The sequence below is a fragment of the Suricata suricatta genome, chromosome 2 (genome assembly GCF_006229205.1).
Source record: "Suricata suricatta isolate VVHF042 chromosome 2, meerkat_22Aug2017_6uvM2_HiC, whole genome shotgun sequence".
Classification (NCBI taxonomy): Eukaryota; Metazoa; Chordata; class Mammalia; order Carnivora; family Herpestidae; genus Suricata; species Suricata suricatta.
The window spans coordinates 57,990,525-57,999,916 of record NC_043701.1 but is presented as its reverse complement, the minus strand read 5'-3'; positions in this window follow the sequence as shown (position 1 = coordinate 57,999,916).

Genomic DNA, 9,392 nt, shown 5'->3' with positions numbered 1-9,392 from the left:
CATAGTTGGCTAGGCAGAAGTGTGGGTCACCTTGGTACCCCACTTGCAGCTGGCATCTGAAGTAGGGACAGTCTTGTAGAACTGGGCCCTTTAATTTGTAGGATCTGACACCAACTCTGGGTAGATAGTATCCAAACTGCATTGAATTGGACACCCAGTTGGTGTCAGAGTATTGGAAAATTGATGAGGAAAAACAACTTATATTTTTTTGTCAAAAGTGGTGTCAGAAATGCCACACAGTCCCAGACTCCCTACCCCAACTGCTGCACACCAAGTACCACCTATCCTTAACTGTGTTCCCTGGACCCCCAGAAGTACTCCAAGAAGTCCATGAATCCTAAATCCAAAACTGGTGCTAAACTATGAAATTGTCCATTTCTCCTCTCATCTCTCCTGCTCATCACCACAAGAAATGTCTGTATTCTTTTTCCTGTGCCTTTCCATGCCTGTGCCTTTGACCACCTAGGATGTTTGTCTTCTTTTCCTATAAATTTGAAGCCCTGCTCAAATGCCTTCCAAAAGTCTTACCATGCTTCCCTATTTTGGAACAATCAATCTCTATCTTTATTTATAAGCCTTGATGACGTGTCACTTTCTATCTTATATTAGGGTTTTCTGAGTTCATCATTTATTTTCCCTACTAAACTATAAACCCTTTGCTGACAAGGAGCTCAAAGTCAAGTCAGAGAGATATGTTGTGATCCATGGTTGAATTATCTTTGTATTCACAACCTGGCTTGGTGTTTGGCTCTTAGTATTCACAGAATGATTTCATCAATAAGTCAGTCAATCTCAAAAGTGGTATGTGAAACCTATCACTAAGTGAACATGTGCACAATCTGAAGTAAAAGGTCTGCTCCTTTCTATACATGGGGCTTATATTAGTCAGCATTCTCCAGAGAAACAGAACCAAAAAGAAATATATGCAGAGAGAGAGATGTAAGAAGAGATTTATTGGAGGTGTCTGGGTGGCTCAGTTGGTTAAGCATCTGACTTCAGCTCAGGTCATTATCTCATGTTTGAGCATTCAAGCCCCATGTTGGGCTCTGTGCTGTGAGCACAGAGCTTGAAACCTGCTTTAGATTCTGTGTCTCCCTCTCTCTTCCTCTGTCCCTTCCCACTCACACTCTGTCTCTCTCTCTCAAAAATAAATAAACATTAACATTTTTTAAATAAGAGACTTATTGTAGGGACTGGCTTACCTGATTGTGCAGGCCACGGTGTTGAATGACAAGGAGAGTGGGGAATGTGATTCAGTCCAGGTCCAAAGGCCTGAGTATAGGGGAACAATGGCATAAGTCCCAGTCTGAGTTCAAAAGCTCAGGAAAACCAATATTTGAAGGAAGGAGAAGATGAATATCTTAGCTCAAGCAGAAAGCAAATTTACCCTTGCTCTGCCTTTTTGTTTCATTCAGGCCCTCGGTCGTTTGGGTGATGCTCACATGCATTCTTGAGAGCAATTCTCATTACTCAGTCTACTGATTCAAAATCTCATCTCTTCTTTGGGAGCCCGAGTGCCTCAGTTCATTGAGCATTTGACTCTTGATTTCAGCTCAGGTACTGATCCCAGGGTTGTGGGATCAAGCCCCACATCAGGCTCTGCACTGACAGCATGGAGCCTGCTTGGGATTCTCTCTCTCCCTCTCTCTCTGCCCCTCTCCTGCTCACTCTCTCTCTCAAAATAAATAAATAAATAAATAAATAAATGGTTTTTTTTAAATCTCATCTCTTCCTGAGATACCCTCACAGACACATCCAAAAATAATGTTTTAACAGCTACATGAGTATCCCTCAGCCCAAACAAGTTGACACATAAAATTAATCACCACAGGGGTCCTGGGGAAATCAAGCCTGTTTGACTGTGCTTAACACCCAGTTCAGTTTTGCCCAGAATCCTGGTTTATAGGACCAAAGAAACTGGAATCTCAATCAACCCTCAAAGAATCAAAGAAATCACTGAGGTCTTTCCTCCCAGTGAGATGACTATTGCTTTTCTGCCATTTGCTCCTAAACCTCAAAAATTTCGGGCCATGCCAAATTCTAAGAGCAATTATGAAGTGCTTTTTTGAACCTGTAGATCACAAACCAATTTGCGTGGTTAGACAATCTCCAACATCCATTTTCTGATAATTTGGGAAGAGGTGAAAGCTGTCTCCCCAATCTTTGGTGATTCATGCTTTCCAAAAGAAGTGGCAAATAGAAAATGTACACACTTTCAAACAATGAAATGTGGCAAATTCCACCACACCTATCACCCTTAAAGGCTGAACATGATCCCTTTCTCACTCCATATGGAGAACTAGCACAGCTCTAGAGAAATGTTTTCCCTCTAGATTCAACAGCTGATGAGACACCCTGAAGAAGGGAAACAAGAAATGAACAAAAAGGAAGACCTGAGCACTGATCTACATTAAGCTGACTCCACTAAATAAATGGTGAGACTCGCCTGCTATACGTCACTAGGCAGGGAGATGCTTCCATTTTATTACTGCAGTAAGTTCAAAGCAGAAAGCAACATATATTGGCACTTCAATCAAGAAGCCTCAGACAAATACACAGGCACACACATAAACACACACTCTGTAAGCACACACTCTTATATGCATGTTCCCTGCCCAGCCTGCTCAGCTTTACATGTTGAAAGCTTTAAGAAAGCAAGCCTGGAGCATATCCAGAGATTGTTGACAAGATTCAAAGGGATGGAATTTTACAAATTCTTATAAAAGAACTGGGGGCCCTTGCCCATGGGAATTTGAAATATGTTCTTCTGCTTTTCTGGCTGTACAGAAGAAAAAGAGTCATAAACAACTTGCCAAGAATATACATTCCCACAGAACACATCACGCTCAAGCTAAACGCTCACTCCTCTCTCTTCTTTAAGCACCAGGAATCAGTGACATTACTGGGGTAATACAGCCCTACCTGGCACCTTCAATCACCTGGCAAATTCTAATACAGGGCTATATCACTCCAGCTCCTGAAATAAGGAGGCAGACCGGCATTACCAAATAAGCATGCACAGTGCTGGAGTATAAGAAATGGGCCAATATTTCAAGTTATTGGAAAGTGACAAATTTTATGTTGAGCTACATCCACTGCAGGGCTCCATGTGATATTTCTTCAAGGTGCAGGCATTGCATGAAGGTAAACAGTACTGTGCATGTTTTTAAAGTATTTATATTCCATCAGTTTTCTTGCCAGAGGAAAGTAATAGTGATTCTTTGTACATATGCCAGGTGAATTTTATACTAGAAGCCACAACCTATTTCTAAGCAAATTATTAAATCATCAGCTTTTTAATGAAGTGGAATTGTCTGCACTGATCTTCCAGACAATAGATGTTCTTCTGGGGGCCCCTGGGTGTCTCAGATCATGATCTCACAGTTCATGGGTTTGAGCCCTGCATTGGGCTCTGTGCTGACAGCTCAGAGCCTGGAGCCTACTTTGGATTCTGTGTCTCCCTCTCTCTCTGCCCTTCCCCTGCTCTGTCGCTCTCAAAAATGAATAAAATAAATAAATAAATAATTTTTATTAAAAAATATTTTAATGCTTTATTTTTGAGAGAGAGAGAGAAAGACAACATGAGCAGGGGAGGATCAAAGAGAGAGGGAGACATGAAATCGGAAGACATGTTCCAGGCTCTGAGCTGCCAGCACAGAGCCCGACACGGGGCTCGAACCCACAAACCATGAGATCATGACTTGAGCCAAAGTCGAATGCTTAACCAACTGAGCCACCCAGGTGCCCCTAAATTTTTTTTTAAAAGATGTTCTTTTGTAGAAAATGACTGTCACAGGACAGAAGAATGCAGACTGTGGAAAGGTAAGCAAATCAGTGTTTACTGAGCAAAATGCCAGGCACTGAGTAGCACTTGCCACGTGACTTCACTAAATCCTAATACCAACCTATAAGAAAAGAACAATTACTCCCACAGCAGAGATGAGAAAATTCAAAAAAGCTAGATAACTTGCCTTGAAACACAATGCTAAGAAGTGGTAGGAATTAGATTTGAAAATCTAGGTCTTACCAAAACCTAAGCTCATTCAAATGCGATATGCTAACTTGAAACCTGGACAAAGTTGGCCTAGATAATCTTGCCCTGGCTTTTCAAGCCAAAATGAAACATAAGTAAGTCACCTGTAGTAAGCCACCTGTCAACCAATATATATATTAATGCCCATATATTTTGGGAAACTGGTAGCACACACTGTACCACATTTCATGCATATAGACTAAATGCCCTGATATAATTGCTGTTAGCAAAACAGAAGACTCTCTAGTCACAAATATGGTCAAAACAATTTTTTAAAGGAGTTGAACAGAATGGGAAGCTAAGAATCATTTAATTCGTGCTTTCATTTATTGACTCAACAAATATTCATTGAGTACCTAAGACCATGCACTTCTCAAGTCACTGAGGATACAGCAGTAAACAAACCACATAACATCTCTATTCTCATAGATTTTACATGTTAATGGTGAAGACAGGTACTGAATAATATTTTTACCTTGCAGAAACCTGGAACACACTACCATAACCAAATGCTATAGGCTAATATCACCAATAATGTACGGATGTCATTTATGCCACAAAATGATGCGATTAAAGAGGGGTTTAAGGGGCACCTGGGTGGCTCGGTCAGTTAAGCGTCTGACTCTTGATTTCAGCTCAGGTCATAATCACACAGTTCATGGATTCAAGCCTTGCATCGGGCTCTGTGCTAACAGTGCAGAACCTGCTTGGGATTCTCTGTCTCCCTCTGTCCCTCTGCCTCTCTCTAGCTAATCCTTTCTCTCTCTCTCTCTCTCTCTCTCTCTCTCTCTCTCTCTCTCTCTCTCTCAAAAATAATTAAATAAACATTTTTTAAAAAGACTGAGTCATGAAGAAATGGAAAATCTAAACAGACAATTAATGAGTAAGGACATTGAATCAGTAATCAAAAATGTCCCAACACATAAAAGTACAGGACCCAGTAGTTTCACTGGTGAATTCTACCAAACATTTAAAGAAGAATTAATGCCAATTCTTTTCAAAAAAATTGGAGATGGGTATCTCTCTCCAGATTATCTTACAAAGCCAGCATTATCCTAACACCAAAGCAAGATAAGGACACTATCAGAAAAGAAAATCATTGACCAGTATCCCTGATGAATATAGACGCAAAAATTCTAAAACAAAACTGAATTCAACAGCACACTAAAAGGATTATAGACCATGATCAAGTAAGATTTATCTCTGAGATTTAAGGATAGTTGATCATATGCAAATCAATAAATGTGATACATTACATTAATAGAATGAAAAATAAAGATCATATAATTATCTCAATAGATGTAGAGAAAGCATTTGGCAAAATACAACTTTCATGATTAAAAAAAAACCCTCAACAAATTAGATATAGAAGGAACACACTCAACACAATAAAGGCTATATACAACAAATTCACAGCTAACATCATATTCAACAGTGAAAAATTGGAAGCTTTTATCTAAGATCAGGAAAAAGACACGGGTGCCCACTATCACCATTCTTATTCAACACAGTACTAGGAGTCCTAGCTATAGCAATCAGGCAAAAGAAAGAAATTAAAGGCACTTAAATTGGAAAAGAAGAGGTAAAACTGTCTTTATTTGCAGTTGACATATTCTCATATAGAGAAAATCCTAAAGATGCAACCAAAAAGCTATTGGAAATAATTAATAAATTAATGAATTAATGAATGAAGTAAAGTTGCAGGATATAAAATTAACATACAGAAATCAGTTTCATTTCTATGCACACTGAAATACCTAAAAAATAAATTAAAAAAAATAATCCCATTAATAATTACACCAAAAATAATAAGATACCTGAGAATCACCCTAATCAAAGAGGTGAAAGACCTGCACTCTAAATACAAAACACTGATGAAAGAAATTGAAGATGACACAAAGAAATGGAAAGACATTTCATGCTTAGGGATTGGAAGAACAAATATTGTTACAATGTCTATACTACCCAAAGCAATCTACACATTTAATGTAATCCCTATCAAGGTGCCAACAGCATTTTTCACAGAACTAGAACAAATAATTCTAAAATTTGTATGGAATTCCAAAGGACCCTGAGTAGCTAAAGCAATCTTGAAAAAGAAAAGGAAAGCTGGAAGCATCTCAATTCTGGACTTCAAGTTATATCACAAAGCTGTAGTAATCAAAACAGTGTGGTGCTGGCACAAAAATAGACACATAGATCAACAGAGCAATATTGGGAACCCAGAAATAAACCTACATTTATATGGACAATTAATCTTCAACAAAGCAGGAAAGAATATTCAATGGAAAAAAAGTCCTTTCAACAAATGGTGCTGGGGAAACTGGACACTCACATGCAAAAGAATGAAACTGGACCACTTACCCATACAAAAATAAATTAAAACCATAAAAATCCTTGAAGAGAAAACAGGCAGTAATTTTTCTGACTTGGCCAAAGCAATTTCATTCCAGATATGTCTCTGAGGCAAGGAAAACAAAAGCCAAGTAAGTTGTTGGGACTACATTAAAATAAAAAGGTTCTGTACAGTGAAGAAAACAATCAACAAAACTAAAAGGCAACCTACAGAATGGGAGAAGATGTTAGCAAATGACACATCTGATAAAAGACGAGTATCCAAAATATGTAAAGGACTTATAAAACTCAACATCCAAAAAACAAATAGTCCAATTAAAAATGGGCATAAGACATGCATAGACATTTCTCCAAAGAGGATACCTAACAGACACATGAAAAGATACTCAACATCATTGTCATCAGGGAAATCCAAATTAAAACTACAATAAGATATCACCTCACACCTGTCAGAATGGCTAAAATCAACAACCAATTGGTGTTAGTGAGGATGTGGAGGAAAAGGAACACTCGTGCACTGTTGGTGGGAATGCAGACTAGTACAGCCACTCTAGAAAACAGTATGGAGGTTCCTCAAAAAGTTAAAAATAGAACTACCTTATGATCCAGCAATTGCAGAACTGGGTATTTACCCAAAGAATAAAAAACACTAATTCATGTATCCCTATGTATATAGCAGCATTATTTATAATAGCCAAGATATAGAAGCAGCCCAAGTGTCCGTCAATTGATGGACTGATATGTATATATGTATATATATGTATATTGCTCAGATGTAAAAAAAATGAAATCTTGCCATTTGCAACAATATGGTTGGAGTTGCAGAATATAATGCTATGTGAAATAAGTCAGAGAAAGACAAATACCATATGATCTCACTCATATGTGGAATTCAAGAAATAAAACAAACAAGCAAAGGGGAAAACGTAAGAGAGAAAGAAGTCAAGAAATAGACTCCTAATTATAGAGAATAAACTGATGGTTACCAGAGGGGAGGGAGTAAGGGGTTGGGTAAATAGGTGATGGGGATGAAGGAGTGCACTTGTGATGAGCCCAGGGTACAGTGTGGAAGTGTAGAATCACTGTATTGGACATCTGAAACTAACACTGAATGTTTACTAACTGGGATTAAAATTAATATTTTTTAAATTATACATAAAAAAACTTCTGTTATGAGAAAGTTACTGTTAAGACAATGAGAAGAGAAGCCACAGACTGGGAGAAAATATTGCAAAAAGACACATCTGTTAAAGGACTGTTAACAAAATACACAAAGAACTCTTAAATCCAACAGTAAGAAAACATATTACCTGATTTTTAAAATGGGCAAAAGACCTGAACAGATACCACACCAAAGAAATACACAAATGGTAAATAAGCATACTAAAAGATGTTGCACATCTTCATCAAAGAAATGTCAGTTGAAACGATGAGGAGGGGAGGATCCAAGATGGCGGAGAGGAAACTCCGTCTGCCCCATCGATCGAACTGAGAAGGACATTACTCTCATCTGCAAGAGTGGAAGGAGAAAATACGGACTCCAGAAGGAAGAGAACCTGAAGGATACCTGAGTGAGTGAGTGCGAACTGGGGAGATTGGAAAACAGGCCAGCCCGACATGGGCAGGGGAGGTGGGAGCCCCACTACAGGAGCCCAAGAGGCAAAGGGAAGAAACAGAGAGACTGAACACGCTCATAGTACTGTCTCTGGGGAAGAGGTAAAGAATGCTTAACCACGCTTGGAGAGAGAAGCTCACTCCATAGATAACTGCTAGGTAGCCTAAATTCCGAATCCAGGTGGCGCAAGGGAAAGAACAGCTTCCAGCCCTGCGCCATCTTGGCAAGGAGTTGGCGGCCACGGCAGCGGTGTCAGGGGTGCTCACTTCAACGTCGGTTTTGGGAGTGGGAACACGCACCTCATTTGCACGGCGCATCTCACCCCCAGCATTGGCCACGCAAACCCTGAATCCCAGGTGCCAACAGGGAAAAAATAGCCCCCACCTCTGCACGATCCCGGCAGGGAGTGGGCAGCGGTGGAGACCTGGGTGCGCGCTCAGGCTTCAGGAGGTCCCAGCTCATTTCCAGCAGCTCCCGGCACCTCCAGCAACAGCTGCACACTCATTCCTCCCCCAACTCAAATGCGATCCTGGCTGGGGGTTGGGTCTGTGACGGTGCTCACTTCACCTCCTGCTGCGCATCTCGCCTCAGGCAGAGGCAGCCCAAATCCCTGCCTGAGCCAAGACAAACTGATTCCTCCCCCTAAGAAGCCAGCCACCAAAGCAAACACATCTCATCTGTGGTAGCATAAAAGTGCATGGACTGGAACTTTAAAACGAGGAGGGCCTGGAAAATACAACTCAGCTCAACCATGGCACAAGGAGATTGGACTCATTAGAGTGGCCTACAGTTCGTAGTTCAGCAGAGCTTGGCGTGCCGCCTATCTAATCTCTGCAGACACCAAGGTGGAGCCTCTGAGAGCAGCCTCCAAGACCTACCACACCAAACCACGCCTATCCACGAGGGAGAGCTGCTGTATTTTAGTTTTTTGGGGGGTTTTAAATAATTTTTTTTCCTTTTTTTCTTCATTTTTTTTCTTTTCTTCTTTTTCTGTATATATTTTCTATTATTTTTACTTTTTTACTTAAATGTTTTAAATTTTTTACTCCTTATTTTCCTTTCCCCTTTCTCCCCCCCCCCTTTTTTTTTACCTTCTTGCAATCCAGATATATTCTCCTATATCTCATCCTTACCTCTCCCCTCAACTGGTCATACACTTTTAGACTGTCCACTGTCCTTTGTTGTCTCTGACCCCCTTTATTGTTTTTTTTCTTTTCTTCTTCTCTTCTTTTCTTCTCTTTCCTCTCCCTTCTCTTTATTTTCTTTCCCCCTGTTAATGTGTTTGTTTGTTTGATTTGTCTGTGCGTTTGTGTGTTACTGTTCCCTCTGTGTTTGTCTGTCTGTTTTCCTTCTTAGGGCTACACCAAGAAACAAGCCAAAGTGTGCATG